Here is a 16,554-nt window from a genome sequence, read left to right as displayed (position 1 = left end):
GGGAACGTAATTAAAATTGGCTGTGCTAAACTCAAGTTATTGAAAATGTTTTCTGCCATGTGGCATCAATGTAGATAAATAAGGAATTCTAGGCTAAGCAAGCCTCGTGATCTTATCACATCGCCTTCCTTTTTTCATGGCTTCAAGCTAATATTACTGTGGTGCTCCAAGCTTGTTCAGTGCTGCAGTAATAGAAAGCCCAGACGTGCATGCTTCTTCCTAATGACTCAAACTCCTATTTGCAGGACTGATGCTTTTCAAATCTGATCTCTGATGGAAGGTGAATGTTTCCAAAAAGTCCAAGTTAAAAGAAATCCCCCAATTGGGAGACCATGAGTAAAAGAAGGGGGGAGATAGCAGGGGGAAAACCCCTATGCCATCAACAATCTCCCAAGTTGCAGGAGAAAGGCTGTTTGCACTCATGGCACCTCCGTGGAGAAGGAAACAGGCACCTTTCTTCAAAGGTATGTTCAATGTGGCAGGGAGCCAGAGTACTCCTTACTAGGGGTGAGGAAGAGGGAGACGCGCTGCAGGTGAATGAGGACTTATGTCAAGAAGCCAGTGAAAACCATGAACACGCCATGCTTAGGATGCGACAGTAAAGGCATCTGGACAAATTGTGGCAGATGATGGAATTGCTTTTTGATCCCTAGATTTTTCTATTATAGCTGCTATGCTGAGAGCATTTAAGTTCACCATCCAGGCATTAAAATCAAGAAATATTAGCGCCAAAGTAGCGTACGCCACTCTATTCATAGCTCGGATGTAAAATGCAAGGGAATTTGAGAGTTTGTGCCTGGGGTTTCTAGAACGGACTGATCTCATAATTCAGCACAAGGATCTGGGGCAGGAGGGAGGGAAGAAGGACTGAAGCAAAGCAACAGTCTCATGTCTGGATTGGACTCGGGTCTTCAGTCCACAGGTGCCTGGCCCACGTCAGCTCTGGAACGGGATGCCGGATTTTGTCAGTTTAATGTCTCCGACACCAAAAACCTTGTAAGGGATGAAAAGCTGCCAACAGGACTGGCGAAAACACAAAGAAAACAAGACACACATCACTAGAGAATCAAATAAACCTGATGTGGCAAATGAAGTCCAGTTTGAAGAAAGAAATCCCCACTGTTCACAGGCAGCGCAGCTGAGAGATACCTCAAGCATACGTGCTGTGAAATCAGCCTTTGGAAAGTCATCTGGTGTTCATCTTCGGTAAATCCAAAAATAACGGCTCCAAATCCCTGAGCATCATTATGGAACCTCAGGATCTTTCCTCGGGCAAAGAAACAGACACTGCGAGCATGAAAATGGAGGGGGGGAAAAGGGGCTTCACAGCATTTACTGTGTACGTGAGCTCAGTCGCTTCTTTTTTCATTCAAAGTGCGATTCCCCTCACTGTAGACATCACACGGACATGCAGAGCAAGCCTTATTCCAGCTGCGGCAATATTGCAAGGCGCACACACAAATACGGCAACAGTGTTGTCAACTTATGCATTTGAAAAATCTTGACGTGGCCCCTACCCAAAATCATGAGATTGGCTTTAAAAATCATGAGATTTTACTGAGCATATTTGGAGTTTCATTTTCTCATAGCTTTGCTTTTGAATCTTTCAAATGGCCAAACTTTTCTAGTTCTTGTAATTATAAGGAAGCTTACTTTTAAGTGTTAAGTTTAGATGGTGTGTATTTGCACAACTTTGGAGTTTAGGCTTTTAACACTAACTCTCAGAGCCAGTGACAAAACTGCAAGGCCCGTCACCAATGCATTATCTGCTCTGCACTGAGCAACGTAGCATTTGAGATGCATTTCAATTCCAGACAGACAGAGCATGTTAAAAAAAAGAAACAACAACAAATTGGAAAAATAAAATAGGTATTATTGGTATGAAAATAAACTGCCCAAAGTAGTCATCCCATTCCTGATACCAGTGTACTGTAAGGGTGAAAAATGTCCTGCTCTAGAGAGATGATTAATTCTAAAAGTCTCTTGCTGGGAGGGAGATAGTGGCCAAGTACAGACAGTCAAGAAGCCTGAATCAAATTCAGTCTTTGCAGGTTAGTCTAAACTGCAGGGATTAAATTGAGTAACAACTGGACACACATTCACTTTTGATTCAGGAAATGCAGCCGCATGCCTGTAGTGGGTCAGGCCAGAAGCCAGAAGCCTGACCCACTACATCACTGCTCTCTGGCACATAGCCAACATGGGCTGTGTGTTCACTTCCTCTTCCTGCTGCCTCTGAGGTCTCTGGGATTTGCAGTCCAGAATCACAGAAGTAGGACTCTGCAGGGTTGCTTATCATCACTTCCTCTTCCTGCTTCCAGGTGCCTCTGGGATTTGTAGTCCACAGTCACAGCTAGCAGTAACTTTCAATCAGGTCAGTAGGGCAGGGCAGCTTTGTACTTGAGGGAAGAGAGGATTTAGCCAGGGGAAAGGGAGTTTATTACCTCTCCCTGGCCCCAGCCCCTAGCCCCCAGCCAGGGTTTACCTCCCCCTCCTCCCCCCATCCCTTCCCTGCTGGAGCAGACAGAACAGCCCAGCCCAGCCCAGGGCTGCAAAGCATGCTGGGATGCTGGAGGACTCTGATTTAGCTTCAACCAGAGAAGGGGTCTGGGACAGAAGTTTCATAAACCTGTTTGACCCAGATCAGTTAAGTCTGATACTACATTCAGCCAGGTTTATCTTAAACCAGTCTCAGCCATTTTGAAACTAGTTTATGTGCACTGAACTTCTGTTCTGTTACAGGTTTAAATAGTTTCTGATGACTTCAACCAGTTTATGTGCAACTTCTGTCCCTAGCCAGTGAGGAAAGGGTGCATGTACTCTGGAGGCTGCATTGAAAACAGACTGAAAGTTACCTGTATTTTAAAACATCTTGTCTTAATATTTCTGGGCCTTCTGAAACAGAAAGGGAGTAGTTCCTTCCACATAATTATGCAATTTCAAGTGAGCAAATACAAACTTTCACAAAAATTATGGCAATTGTGCCTCTAGCTGTCAGAAGGCAAAAACAACTTTAAAAATAAATGAATAAGTGTGGGGTTGAATAGGGTAGAATATAAAAGACATAGGTATTCATCATCACCCCTCCAGATTTACCTAGGTGGAGTCTACTCTGAGATTACAAAGCCGGTGCATGGCTCTGTCTGCAACGTTAAAAAAACAGACGTGATCGTTCTTAGACTGGATAGCTGCGGAGGCTCTGGATAGTCCACATCAGACCCCGTCCCTTCTCATTCCACCATCTCCCATGTCTCCTTTTCCTATCAGAGGTTTAGTGTCTCCATTTCCCCTTCGTGGGCTATGTACACATCACCTCCCTGGCTCCTTACCCCTCCAAGGTCCACACTATCTACTTTCCCATCTCTACTCCTACCCCTTGCTTCCATGACCACTGGACCAGTTCTCCCCACCTGGCTCTCACTCCTCCCTAATCCCAAAGGGTTAGTTCAGTGACTGCTCCCTTCCATCACCCCACTTCTTGCACATGCAGAGCCCTCTTTTCCTACTGCCAAGGCCCCTAGCCCCTGCCATATCCCCTAGCCTCAGTGTTCCCAGCTCTGGGTCCTTGTTCCCTCAAACCCCTCTCCCCCTAACCAAGCTTTCACTTTCTGCCCCTTCAAACCTTCTCTCTAAATGAGTCTACCACTTTCATTAGCGTCCAGGCTTCCCACCCCACAAAATTCCCACCCCACAAGCTACGCTGTTGCTCCAGGAGGCACAGGAAGAAGCAAGGGGCATCAGAGTGATTCCTCTCTGGAGCCCCGACCTTCCTGCGAGTCAGGCTTGCCTAGTGTCCTAGTTTGCATCAGAGCCAGCGAACCTGGTCTCACAGGCTCCTAGGACAACCCTGTGAATTTTCAGATGGGCTGAATGCAGCCTTTTTGATCAGATGCAGCCTTCAATGCTACTGCACTTGCAGGCAGACACATGCCATCGAGGCACGCGTTAGGCCTCACTTGGCTTGGCCAGTTCACGCTGGACCCGTCTACTTGCCATGGAGGCAGCCAGCCAAGCTCATTGTGGAGGCTGGAAGCTGCCAGCAGGGCCAGCTACACCAATGTGGCACGCAGCATGCAGCTCATCACCACAGCATTTACTCTGGGCAGGTTTTGCAGCTTGCTGAGCTCTGGGCTACCAGTGTTTGACTGTGCTTGGTACCCGAGCTGTCTCACGTACAGCTGGCTCAGGTATCTTTACACTGTGCTGCAGTCACAGCAGCGACCTGTGGACACACCCAAGGCCTATATTTTACCTTACCTGAACCCACTGTTATGAACAGACAGCGTGCCGAGGAATTACAAGAGAAATGCTGGTGGGTGTCCTGTTACGACCTTGCCTGCAGCTGCAGGCACCAGAAATTGGCCACCACTGTCAGAAATGCTAAAAATTACATTATTAAGAGCTCTGTCCAGCAAGAAAGCAAGCAGAAAGCAAGCAATCCTCTCCCAGTAAGCCCCCCAAGATCTTACACACCTGTCCTGAGACTTCACGGGTAGGATACAATTAAAAATACAGCACACCCCCACCCCACCAGGCTCCCGTCCGTGCTGGACCTGTGCAACTACAGCCTGCTGGGAAGAGCTTCATGCTGTAAGCAAAGATAAAGCAAGAGGGTGGGCACAGCGATCTAAATGACTAGGATGGTGATCCTCAACCGGGGTGCTGCAGGCCCCCGGGGTGCCTTGAGATCCTTTCAAAGGTCCCACGCAATGTTAGCTCTGCGAGGTATCCAAACATGATTCACAAGATACACGCAGACATTTCAAATAGGAACCCAGAGTGTTAAAAGCCTTAGACTCGCTGCGGTCTTCCTGAGCTCTTTGCCACAGAAAAATTGCTCTGGTATTTTCTTGTAGAGCTGGTATTTTCCGAGGGGGATCTTGAGCCTACTGAGAGGTACCTTGAGTCTAAAAAGGTCGTGCACCTCGGGAGTAGGACCTATGGGCTTAAAAATTGTGTATGGACTTAAAAACATGCTAGTGAAAGGTGTCTGATCTGCTGCATTAGGGAGACCAGTCAGAGCAGAGGCTTCACGGGCGGCGAGCCCCGGGGGAACGCCCCTCCGGCAGAAAGCATGGTCTGGTCTCTGTGCCCAACTCGGCCATCGGCCTCTATAGCAGGAAGGCTGACAGCAGAGCTGGGATTTAAGTGACACAGACACACGGCCACTAGAAACAGAACTGATACCAAGCCCATTTCATAGTTGCTCTGTGGCTGATGTCATGAGTCAATTTTGGCCACCATGAACCTGGGCTGGATGCGACTTGTCAGCCCTTGTATCTCATTACTAATCCTCTAAGCGAGCATGCAGCCTCTGCTGGCTGGCCCAGAACATAGCTTGGAGAAGCAGGTGCTCACCTGCCTGGACAAGTCGAAGGACAAGCACTGCCAACTGCAGCCAAACGGAGGTAATAAAGTGTTATGGAGCCCTCCGGGGGCTCTACCAAGGGGTGGGGGGCACATCTATGTGGCATCTCTGTCGAGCCCTGGAGTATCGCTGAGGAACAAACCCTGACCGCTCTGTGCACACCCAATCCTGGAGTCAGAGGACAGAGCTGCTTTAGAGCAGTTCAGAGCATGCACCAAGAAGCACGCCCACGGCAGAGCCTGGGAGCAGATCAGGGAGCTCGCTCAGCATGGCTCTGTAGCACATGGCATCTAATTCTTGGCACTGAATATGCCTGGAGTGGACCCGAGTGGGCAGAACTGGCTTCTTGCACCAGGCATGGGGACCGGGTGTAAGTGCATGGATTGGGGATGGAGACCCTGCTCCAGCTTTTCCAAAAATCGCTCTGAGCACCCTCAGCAGCATGTCTGCTGGACAGTGACCAGCACCGAGTCACCAGCCATGCCCTTGGTGGTGGTTTTGCTATTTGCTGAAACAAAAAGCAGCCATTAGGCAAAATCAGGCCTCCAGTCACACCAAATGATGAGATTTCAGCTGCCCGAGAGTGCCCTTGCGGAGGTCTGTCGTGGCAATTTGTGGGGCAAGTTATACAACGGTCACCGCGAAAGACCCAAATCCTACAAGTGCAGGAGGAAGCCCAGCACGGTCATCCCAAAACGACCACTGCTTTGTCACTTTGAGCGCAAACGAGACCTGCAGTGCCAAAAAGTAAAAAAGCTGTGGAAACAAGAGGGCAGCTCTTAGGCGCATGAATCCCAGCGCCAAGCCAAGCGGCCGTGCAGCCCGCCAGTCCAAAGAGGATCCGAGCAGCAGGTGTCGGGAGCTCTGCAGAGGCGGCAAGCTAAACCCCTCCGGGGAAGGGGGCCTCACAGAAAGATCTCTTTGGCCATTGCCTCTGAGCCTTGCCAACCCGGGAACATTCCCCGCAGCTTATTCCCAAGTGTTTTGTCCTGCTTCTAGTTTTAAATGAATCATATGACGGGCTTCCAGGAACCTCCCCTCGAGGAGGCCATTTCACAGACCAGTAGGCATTGCTGCAAGTGCATATTTCCTGTTCTGAGGCCTATATTTGCCCCCTCTCTTATTGACATGATGTTACTTCTTGAGCACCCCCCGAATGGTAGTGCTCTTCACATCATCATAGATGGTTATCACATCCCCATGCCTGTCCCGGAGCCAAGCTATAAATATTACTTCCAACCTTCTCTCATCAGTCAAGCTCGCCAAGCCCTCGACTGTCCCCCTCCAGCAACACCCTTGGCTGACTCCCAGAGCTATGTGGAGGGGCTGTGTGCATTCTCCTTCTCGCTGGAAAGGTCACTGCGGCTTAGGGTCTCCCAGGGGGGTGGAGTGAGAACGGGAATCCTGTCAGACTGTCCCAAAAGAAACAACCAGATTAGCAGCTCAATTTTTTCAATATTCGACTTTCATCCCACCAAAACTAAAACTTTTGTTCAACTTCAAGACTTTCAGAAGCCCTGGCAGGCCAGGAACCATCTCTCGGCATGAAGTCTGGCACGGGTTTTGTTCACCAAAAAGGCTTGTTGTGAACAAACAACGTCTTACCTGGAATAGGATTTGTCTGCGTCAGCAAGTCACTCGATCTCTTTCTTTGCATCACAATGGGGACAACAGAGATACCATCAGCACTATTTTTTCCTTAGCCTGCTGTGCTCCAAAAAAATTATTCTAGGAACCTCATAGAGCAGGGAGTAAAAATAGATAATGCAGGTTCAGCAAACGCATCTCGCATTAAGCGCCAATCTTTTTCACATGGAATAGGGGCAGAGAGTTGTTTTAGTTTTATTAAATTGCAAATATTTACTCAGCAGGGCCAGAAACAGACTCTTACAGCTCCCCTGCTTCACTTTAAAAGTTTTCAATAATTCAGACATTCCTCTTCTGATAAAAAAAAAATTAAAAAAAAATGATCGAGTCTTCAAAACCAGGAACTGATGTAGGAAGCCTCAAAATATTTACCTTCTCTTTCCTAATTAAAAAAGAGAAGTTTGCCTGCGCACTATCAATAGCATTTAATATTTAACCAGGCCCTAAAGAAGCTATGAGAATAGGTCAGTGAAGTGGTGCTCAACTTTCCAGCCCCATGAACTGGACGAGTGGCACAGGGCTGGATCGAGGGTGGGGGGTCAGCATACAGCGCTGGTCTAGGGGTGCCGGCCACCATTCCTCCCATTGCTCCTGCTGCGATGGGAGCTGGGGGAATATAGACTCCCCTGCTCTCCTCTGGCTTCTGCTTCCTGCCCTGCTCCTAGGGGCAGGGCGGCACAGGAGGAGGGGGTCCATGCTGCCCACACTTTGTATGCAGGTGTGGGGAGTGGAGCCAAGTTGCCTATGGAAGTGGGAGGGAGGGGGAACGGGATGCCTGCACAGCAGGGGGGATCCCAGGAGGGTCACCTCTATAGTGTGCAGCTTGAGGATCTGTGCCCCCCACCACCTAGATATTGGACAGCCCTCTTTAATTAATCCCGGGGAGAAAGGTAATGTCCTAGGATCAAACCACTTTTGAAACCCTCTATTCCCAAACTGAAACCTAGCACTACTTGGCTACAGTTCAGCTTACCAGCTTAACTAGTACTCCTAAACAACTAACAGGAACCAAGCTTTAAAATAAACCTGCAACGATTTCACTAATTGTGTCTCACCAGCTCAAGTTGCCAGCTGCTGAAGGTTTGAGCGCTTGACAAATGGTGTTGGCATTCTCATGCCTGGCTGACGGCATGGAGCACCCAATGGGATCAGTGAATAGGTCTGCCCAAAGGACAGACATTTGGGCTAGGAAATGGTTAAAAACTGCAAAAGACGACTCGGTGATTCAGGAGCTGGAATCTTGCGGCTGTTCGATGAGATTTAGCTTTCTCAGCACATAAGTCACTTCAGCTCCTACGCCATTATATACTTTGAAAAACGCTGCCCACAGCCTTTTCCAGCCAGTTTTTTGCATGCTTCATTGTCATGCTTGTTAATCTCTGGTGGACTGGCTTAGTATGGCCATTTCAACTCCCAGCCTATTTAATGCTTTGCCTCCTACAGAAACCCCCAGAGCAGGAGACAGTCAGATCGCAAAATGACATCCTTTCCCCATCCCGGGCTTTCCAGGGTACCTCAAAAGGTCTTTTGCACCCCATGAGCTATGACTATTGCAGTGTTTTCTCACTCTGCACATCTCAGGGTGCACAGGCTGGAGACTATTAAGAGTAAAAAACCTGACCATCAGCACCGAGGGCTCGTTCACAACAGCTTTTTGCCAGGGAAATGCACAGCTAGGATGTGGTGGGGACCCTGTGCAACTTTGTGCTTTTGCTTCACCCAATAATTGGCTCTCCCCAGCGATTCCCCTGTTCTGCGCCTGCCTACAGCTGATTGTGCCACTTGTTTACAACTTTGCAGCCGGTCTTATGACTGAGTTAAATATCGGTCGCCTTTTTTTTTGGCTCGCTAGGCTTTAAAGCAAGGCCAGCTTGAGTCGACCTCTATTTGCAGGCACTGGGCCCTATGTGTTCCCTGCTTGTATTATAACCTTGCTGTTTCCTATAGGTAGGGTGACCATACGTCCCGTTTTGGCTGGAGCAGTCCCAGATTTTGTAGGTTGTCTTGGCACCCCAGCTGGTTGGTGAAAATTGGAGCAAAAGCCCTGGACTGGGGGGGGGGGATCAGCTCTGGACAGGGCAGGGTAGGGAGATAGCACTGCCGTGAGTGTGTGCTGCAGGTGTGTAGGTGGGGGGGGTGTATGTGTGTGTGTGTGTGTGTGTCCCAGAGGGGTGGGATGCTTCCCAGCAACTAGTGGGGACCTGTGTTTGGGTGGGCAACACCAGGCTACGGTCTCTGCCTTGGGATGTGGCCCTGGCCAGGCTGGACTGGACAACTGGTGGCTGCAGCAGCAGCAAGAGGCTGCCCAGCTGCAGCCGCTGACACAACAGGAGTTTGCACACACTGCCTGCGCAGGATGGGGGTGCTCCTTCCAGGTGCTGCAGCCAGGAGCCAGGGGGGTGCCGCATGGCCCCGTGCCTGCAGCAGAGCTGCTCACTTGGCGGGGGGTTGGGGGGGAGAGGGCGCAGTGTCCCAGACTTCCCATGGTCCCACATAATCACCCTCCTTATAGGAATGGCTACCAGTTCCCCCAGGCACTCAGGTTGTCCGGAGCCCAAACCGAGCACACGCCACTCTAGCTGGTTGGTATGGAGCATGGCTCTGCTTTAACCTTTACTTCACTGAATTAACAACGCAGACTCACCTCTTGTTCAACATAAGAGATGTTTTAAACCTTCCCAAGCGCGCGAGGCTGGCATGATCCCCCTACAAAACAGAAAACGGCTTAAATGTTCAAATTCCCAAGAGCTCTTTCAATCGCCGGCTACAGAGATTGCAAAGGGGCCAAGGAATGTTAATGGAAGGCAAAATAGGCACTTTATAACCCACTTCAAAATTGATTTATATGGCTGAGGCAGCTCTCATGCACCTCCCTGGGTGAGAGATCCTGAAAGCAAAATATCTTTAGAGGACTGATCCAACCCACTACAAAGCCAATGGGCAGGGGTGGATCTAGGGGGGTTGTAGCTGTACCCCCCTTTGATTCCTGCTCTACTCAGACTTTCAAACCACCGGTCTCCAAGGCTCAGCAGCATTTCTAGGCAGGCAGGACTGAGGGAGTCAGTAGTATTCATCGATTGTAAGGCTGGAAGGGACCTCGGAAGATCATCGGGTCACGGCTCATCATAAATCCACCCGATTCCTGATATTCTCTCTTCATCCCATGGGTGTTAACAACCCTCTCTCCTTGTTAATGGTCTTAACACTTCACTACTCAAACTTTCCTTTCTTTCTGCAATGTTGCTGCCTGTTAGCCACTCCTAGTGATGTCTCTCTCTTATTTCCCAGCCCTGCAGTGTTTCTAGTTCAAGCGACAAGCCTTAACTCGGGTATGGTAATATTAAGTCAGCTGTAGGAATGACGGCATGATGCACTGGAGGCACCATCAAAACGCTCAAGGAGGCTAGATTGTTTCACAAATCTGAATAAGACGTGTACATTTAACTGTAATGACTACAGGATGAATGGAACACGCTCTTTTGATTGCTGTTTGCCTAGTTTATATATTAAGTTTAAAAAACACAACAATCTAGCAAATTAGCAAATAGACAACCTAACAAATCTGTTCGTGCTTTCACCTAAATGGACTCGTACAGTGCTGGGCCCCTGGCTTAGTGGGAATGCTTCTAGTTTCTCTGCACAAAAATATGTGTTGTGTTACATGGGACGACGCACCACAGCACCTGCACCCCCCTTCCCAAGTGCTAGACCCACCCATGCCAATGGAGAGAGACCCAGATGCTCCAGAAGAATCTAAAGACATTTTTCAGCATGGGATAAACCAGTTCACCTGAGTGATTGCATCCAGTGATAGCTGGAGTCCACACCACCTCTATAACTTGCCCCTTGGGGGCATGGGGCTGGCTGTGCTCAAAGTATGCACTGCATACCTGCATCCATGACAGGCTCCAGAGCTGGGATTGTGCCAGTGAGGTTGTTCAGGGCTCACCCTCGATGTCCCTGGAGTGGAGAGCAGGCACCGGGGCTGAGTCTGGAGCACGCACCACCATTAACGCCCAGGTTTGTTGCGTGGCAGCAGACTGACGGCCTGAGTGCGCGCAGGGGCAGATCCGGGGGAAGCAGTGGTGCTGTTGCATGTTCCCCCTTGGATTTCTGCTGCAGTGATATGGAGGAGGGACCTGGCTCCTCGTCGGGAACTGGTGTGGCTCCCCCAGGCTCTCTCCAGGCTTGTTGTGGCAGCAGCAGAGGGTCAGGGAGTCACCATGACCATGGAGATCAGCACCAAGATAGGCCACAGCTTTTGGGGGTGGGAGAAAGGGGCAGAAGGGGCCACACAGGGCAGGGAAGGAGCATGCCCCCCTCCACCTCCCTCACCCCTTGGCCCCGCTCCTGTGAAGTGCCCTGGGCCATCCAAGCTTCAGGTTTTGCCCAGACCCAGGCCAAGGCGTGGGGGGATGACTGGTAGGATGTCTTGCCCCATCAGGAAGATGTTGCAGCATGGCACCCCCACTTTCCAGAGCCCTAGATCTGCCTCTGACACGTGCTTGGGTCTGTCCTCCACGAGTCCTGCTCCCAACATGGTACAGATCAGCCTTTTAAAAGGAAAGAAAAAACCCTCTTAAGTACAAATTTAAACATTTCTCTCTGTAGGCATATGCTTAAGCTAAAGGAAGTGCTGAGCCCCCAGAATACCGATTTACGCCGTCCTGCTTCGGAGCCAGTATGAAATCTGCTGTTTGGCTGAACATTGCAAGCTTTAATTCTCAACACTGGGGCACTTTTGAAAACAGAGAATTGCTTTCTATTTCCCGACACCTATAAAATAGGTCACATTTGTATTTTTTTTTCCCCTAACAGGGAAAAAAATGCCAAAACCAAATGTTTCCCCATTAACGCCAGGCTGGGAAATGTTTGCCGACACCTACACTCAAAAGAGAAGGGCCCGTTTAGACAAGGATCGGCAAACAACAGGTCCATGCCTTTAATTAGATGACTTAGGTGGTCAAAAATTAAAATTGGCATTCTGGAACATTTTAAGCTGTAAAAAATCTAGTGGCTGGATATGAGCTCTTTTGTGAAATTTCGTCTCTTTGGACGGCTACGTGCCCACCAGCCAGATCAGGGAACGAAATGACAAGTGTCATCTATTAAGCCTTTGGCACCCAAGCTGGACACTCTTCACCAGCTCTACTAATCTCTCTCTGGAAAGGGACCAGATGAATGTTGCTGTTGCTCAGATGGTTTCAAAAGATAGGACTTGTAAACAGCAAGTGGAAAATACGTCAGGAAATGCCATGAGAAAAGAGTGCCAGTTTAATCACCACCTCAGCGGTAAGCAGTCCAGCATTACTGCTAAGAGCGTGAGAATTGCCATATGGAAAGAAATCAGTCACCTGTCTTGGCTCTGACCATGGTCAGCTTCGAATGCATTAAAGCAACGCTTAAAACTTGCAGAATGCGTCTAATTGCGCGAGGTCGTCCCATAGCATTCGGGATGTGTTCTCCAAATCCCAGGGGGCGATTGGATTGTGCAAGAGGACTGACTGCCCTTGCAACTTTATCACCGCTAACATAACAGACAGCGCTATTCTTATTCACAGCAACTTCTAACCCTTGCTGACACTTGCTAAGTGATTTGCCCGGCTGGTGCGCAGCACTAAATTCCAGGGAAATTACTCGATGTACACTTGCATCTCTTTCAGCAATTGCCAATCTCAGGTTAACCACTTGCATGCCACACAATTTATTGACGCACCATTTTTATCTCAAAGCAGCAGCCCTTAGCTGAACTCTTCCTGCCCTTACTATTTGCGTTTAGGCAGTGACCCTCTGTGCTAAGCACCCTATCTACCTATATAGTGGCGTATCTCCAAAAGGGTTTACAGTATAGACTAGAAGTCAGGAAAAGCATGATGGAAGTTGAATGTAGTTCTTTATAAATAGGTTCCATGTGTTTCCCTATGAGATAATAATACTTATATAGTGATTTCAACTAACCAATAGACCATTAAATGATATTAAGAAGTTGGGACATGGTTAACAGAGCTTAACGTTTGTGCAGCAATCCAAATGTTTGGCCTTTGAGTCAGAGCACACGGATTTTAAAGCCTTGTGTAGACACATATTCCATCTGTCACCATGGCAAGCTGCTTGCAGGTCTATGGCTTTGGATCTGATTTTCGAAGTCCAGCCACGACACTCAACCCCTCCAAACCCAGGGCCCAACTAACTTGGGCTGGACTCTCAGAAACTCAGTCATCCCACATGTAGAAATTTTGACTTGTTTCCCTGTCTGCAAATAAAGTTGATGTCCACCTGTCTTGTATGGTTATGGAGGAATAAATTAGTTGGTTAGCTCCTATGTTGTGTGTCTAATCAATCGGCTCCGGAAGGACAGTTTCTAGCTAATTTAGACTGGATATGATGCTGTCTCCATTCCAATCTTTGGCAAAACTCCCACAGCTTCACCCCTAAGGGGGTGGATATAGGTGTACGTCCCTTCTGCTAGCACTGACAAGAGCTCTGTGTACACCTCTATCAAGCCACATCCCCAAACTCACACCAGAGCAGCCAACAGCGCTATGGCTCACTCCTCATGGATGATGGGTTACGACCCAGATTAGACCTTGTAAAAATGGGCAAATAAGCATTTAGGAGACATTTTCAGACCTCAGAATGGGCACGTACTAGACCGGCGGTTCTAAACCTTCCTAGTCCCAAGACAACCTCATTAGACTCAACGCACCCCTCAGAAAATGCCAGCTCTTGGCTTTCATTCATTTTTTGACTATAAAAAAAAAAGTTATTAATCTGTTGTAGAAACCTCAGAAAGCCCACAACAGGGCAAAAATGGTTTTGACACCATAGACTCTTATTTGAAATCTTTGGGCTTGTCTTATGAATCACATGTAGGTGTTTGCATGCCTAACACTGTTCATACTACATGGCACCCTTTAAAGCAGGGGCGGGCAATTATTTCGTGTGGAGGGCCGCTTACTGAGTCTTGGCAAGCCATCAAAGGCCATATGACACGCAGCCAGGGGCAGATAAATATTAATTTTCTAAATTTTTAGGGATCCCGCGGGCCGGATAGAATGACCTGGCAGGCAAGATCTGGCCCGCGGGTCACATTTTGCCCAGCCCCGCTTTAAAGGATCTATAGCACCCTGGGTGAGAACTATTGTGTTGGATGTACTCCAGACTGGTCTGCCTCTTCTATATGCTTGTATAAATATTAATATTTGAATGGCTTCTTTTGACCCTACCAAGCATTAATAGTGAAACCTATAATTTATCACAGCTACAGAGAAAGATTGCAGGTACAAATTTCACGGTGACAACTGTAGTCACAATGCGTGATAGCAAAAAGGAGGTCAGGCTTTTAAAGTCTTCTGTAAGATTAGGTATATTTTTATGCACATGACCTCTCCCTGTAACAACCAAAAGGATATTTCAGAGGATAACGGGCCTGAATTCAGCCACTTCTCCCTTTAAAGGGATGCAAGTTGTTCATTTCAATCCCCAGACACCCAACTAAATACGTAGCTCTCAGCTTTCCCCAGAGCCATAATTGCAAGAAATCAAAGTACAGAGGAGGCTACCTAAGCTGCTCTCCAAGACCGGGATCTACAGACAAGCTCCCGAAGCTCAGCTGGGAACATGCTATGTTCAATATCCATCCAAAACCCACGTGCAAAATGAAACACCAGAGCACAACTTGAGAAGGTGAGAACGAGGTCCATGTTTTTCATGCTCCTTTATTTCTGCCCTATTGTTTTATTCTGAATTGGTGTCCCAAAGCTTTTCTCCATACCGGTGTGCAAATCCCATTATCAATAGGAGCTATGTGGGAGTGCAGAGAGAGCAAGCCCCCAAGAACCTCGTGCTCTGCTCTAGCTGGTGGGGCCGTAATCCCGCGCTTCCTCTGGCTGCACTCCTGCAAAGCCGGCAGGCTGTAACAGCCACCCAAACGTCCACGACTTGTTAACTCTTCTGGCTAGGCCCATGATTTGCTACATGACATGTGGTGCTATAATTCCTACCCTGGTCTCCAGAAAAGTAGTTCTACAAACCAACCCGATTAGCTACCACACTCGCTTCCCGTTCATCTTATAAATCTAGTGCCTTGGATTACATCATGCCAGAAAACTGAAATGCAAGTCAGATGGTTAAGGCATTAATGGCAGCACTGTAAAGACTCAACAATGCAAACCTTCCCCAAATGAACCATCTTGACCTTTGCTGTGCTGACAATAAAAGTGTGACATCATGTGCAAACGAGCTTTAAATTTAAACCAGGTGCAGGGAGCTGCCTGGCGTCTCATGGCTGCTGTGTAAACCACTAACGTGCAAGGAACTATGCTAGAGTGGAAGCAAGAGAAATGCCAAGCATGGAGACGGCCCAGTCAGTAACAAAAAACACGTATGAGCAGCTGCTGCGGCGAAGACAAAATGCTCCATGCTTTGCTCCAAGGTGGGGGGGCCCTGATTGCATGCTCTTGGCTTGGAGAAAATGAGCTTAATTAAACACAGCCCAGAGCACTGCACATGTGAGCATGATCTTATTCATACAGTGGTTGCAATTACACCAGTCACACAACAGTGAGACTATTCCAAAGGATAAAGGCCTGACTTTCAGGACTGCATCTTGGGCTTTTCCAGCTGCCTTGGGCCGATGCTTGGCACATAGGTGTGATGCTTTGCCGACTAAAAGGCCCAGTCCCAGCCCCAAGCTTTCAGTCTACGTCCTATAACCAATTAGCTTCCCAACCCCTTCGTTAGAAACCGACAATCAAGTTACCCTCTCACCTGACCCCTACGATGCACTGCAGCCTATAGCCTCCTTGCGGGGGGGAACACCACGCAGGGCGCTTGTACACATGATGAAAATTGCCCTTGTACGTGGCTTAATGGCATCACACTTTAAATGAAGGAGTTTGTGGTGATTTAAATGAGTTTGCGTGGTCATAAACGAATGCCCATCCCAATGCAGTTTAGTTTGCAATGACATAACTTGGAGTGGTGCAGCCTTTAATCATGTGTACACGGTAATTCAGAGGACTTACCCAATCTCTGTCTCAACTACTTGGGGCCAACGTTACTGCCCAGTGTACTAAAACCAAGGAGATATAAAGGTGTATAAAACATATAAAAGCCGCATGCTGCTTAGCCACAGACCTGAGCTCAGCTCTGCTGGAAAGCAGATTTCTTTTTTCCTTGGCTGATCTCTGCGTAAGGTGGCTTTCCTGTGCATCAAACCATTACCTTGCAGGAATTTGGTAGCAATTCTTCCTGTGTGAAGTTATATAAGCAACTAAATGTTTCACTGAGCATAATTCAAGGAGTAAAATGTATTTTGCTCCTCTGTGTTATACTCAAAATAAACAGATCCTTGAGGAAGAGTTAACAGGAGCACACCGAGCACCATCTTTATCTATCAGAGATTGAGGGGCGCTAGGCTGCACTGGATCCTGCGCAGATGTGATTTATGCAGGAACAAGTAGACAGAAGGCTATTTGAAATGCAGGACTCTTGCACTACTACCTGATGCATAAAGAAAGGCATAGACACACACTGTC

The 16,554-nt window shown here is 48.2% G+C and overlaps 1 protein-coding gene across 7 annotated transcripts in view; it reads right to left on the bottom strand.

Moving 5' to 3' along the window:
• The window catches only part of SLC38A6 (solute carrier family 38 member 6), a 104,816-nt gene that overhangs the window by 29,982 nt on the left and 58,280 nt on the right, over positions 1-16,554 (bottom strand). For 3 of the 7 annotated variants that reach the window (XR_003093940.1, XR_003093941.1, XR_003093936.1), the window contains exon 16: positions 6,974-11,568. The gene's annotated coding sequence lies outside the window, so the exon portion shown is untranslated. Of the gene's footprint in view, positions 1-1,672; positions 2,400-2,855; positions 2,896-6,973; positions 11,569-16,554 lie in introns of those variants that run through there. The other 4 variants (XR_003093938.1, XR_003093939.1, XR_003093942.1 and 1 more) reach the window with 4 other exon arrangements.

Source organism: Alligator sinensis, unplaced genomic scaffold, assembly GCF_000455745.1.
Source record: "Alligator sinensis unplaced genomic scaffold, ASM45574v1 scaffold50_1, whole genome shotgun sequence".
Taxonomy (NCBI): domain Eukaryota; kingdom Metazoa; phylum Chordata; order Crocodylia; family Alligatoridae; genus Alligator; species Alligator sinensis.
The sequence above is the reverse complement of the archived record's forward strand: the minus strand, read 5'-3'. Positions and strand labels throughout refer to the sequence as shown.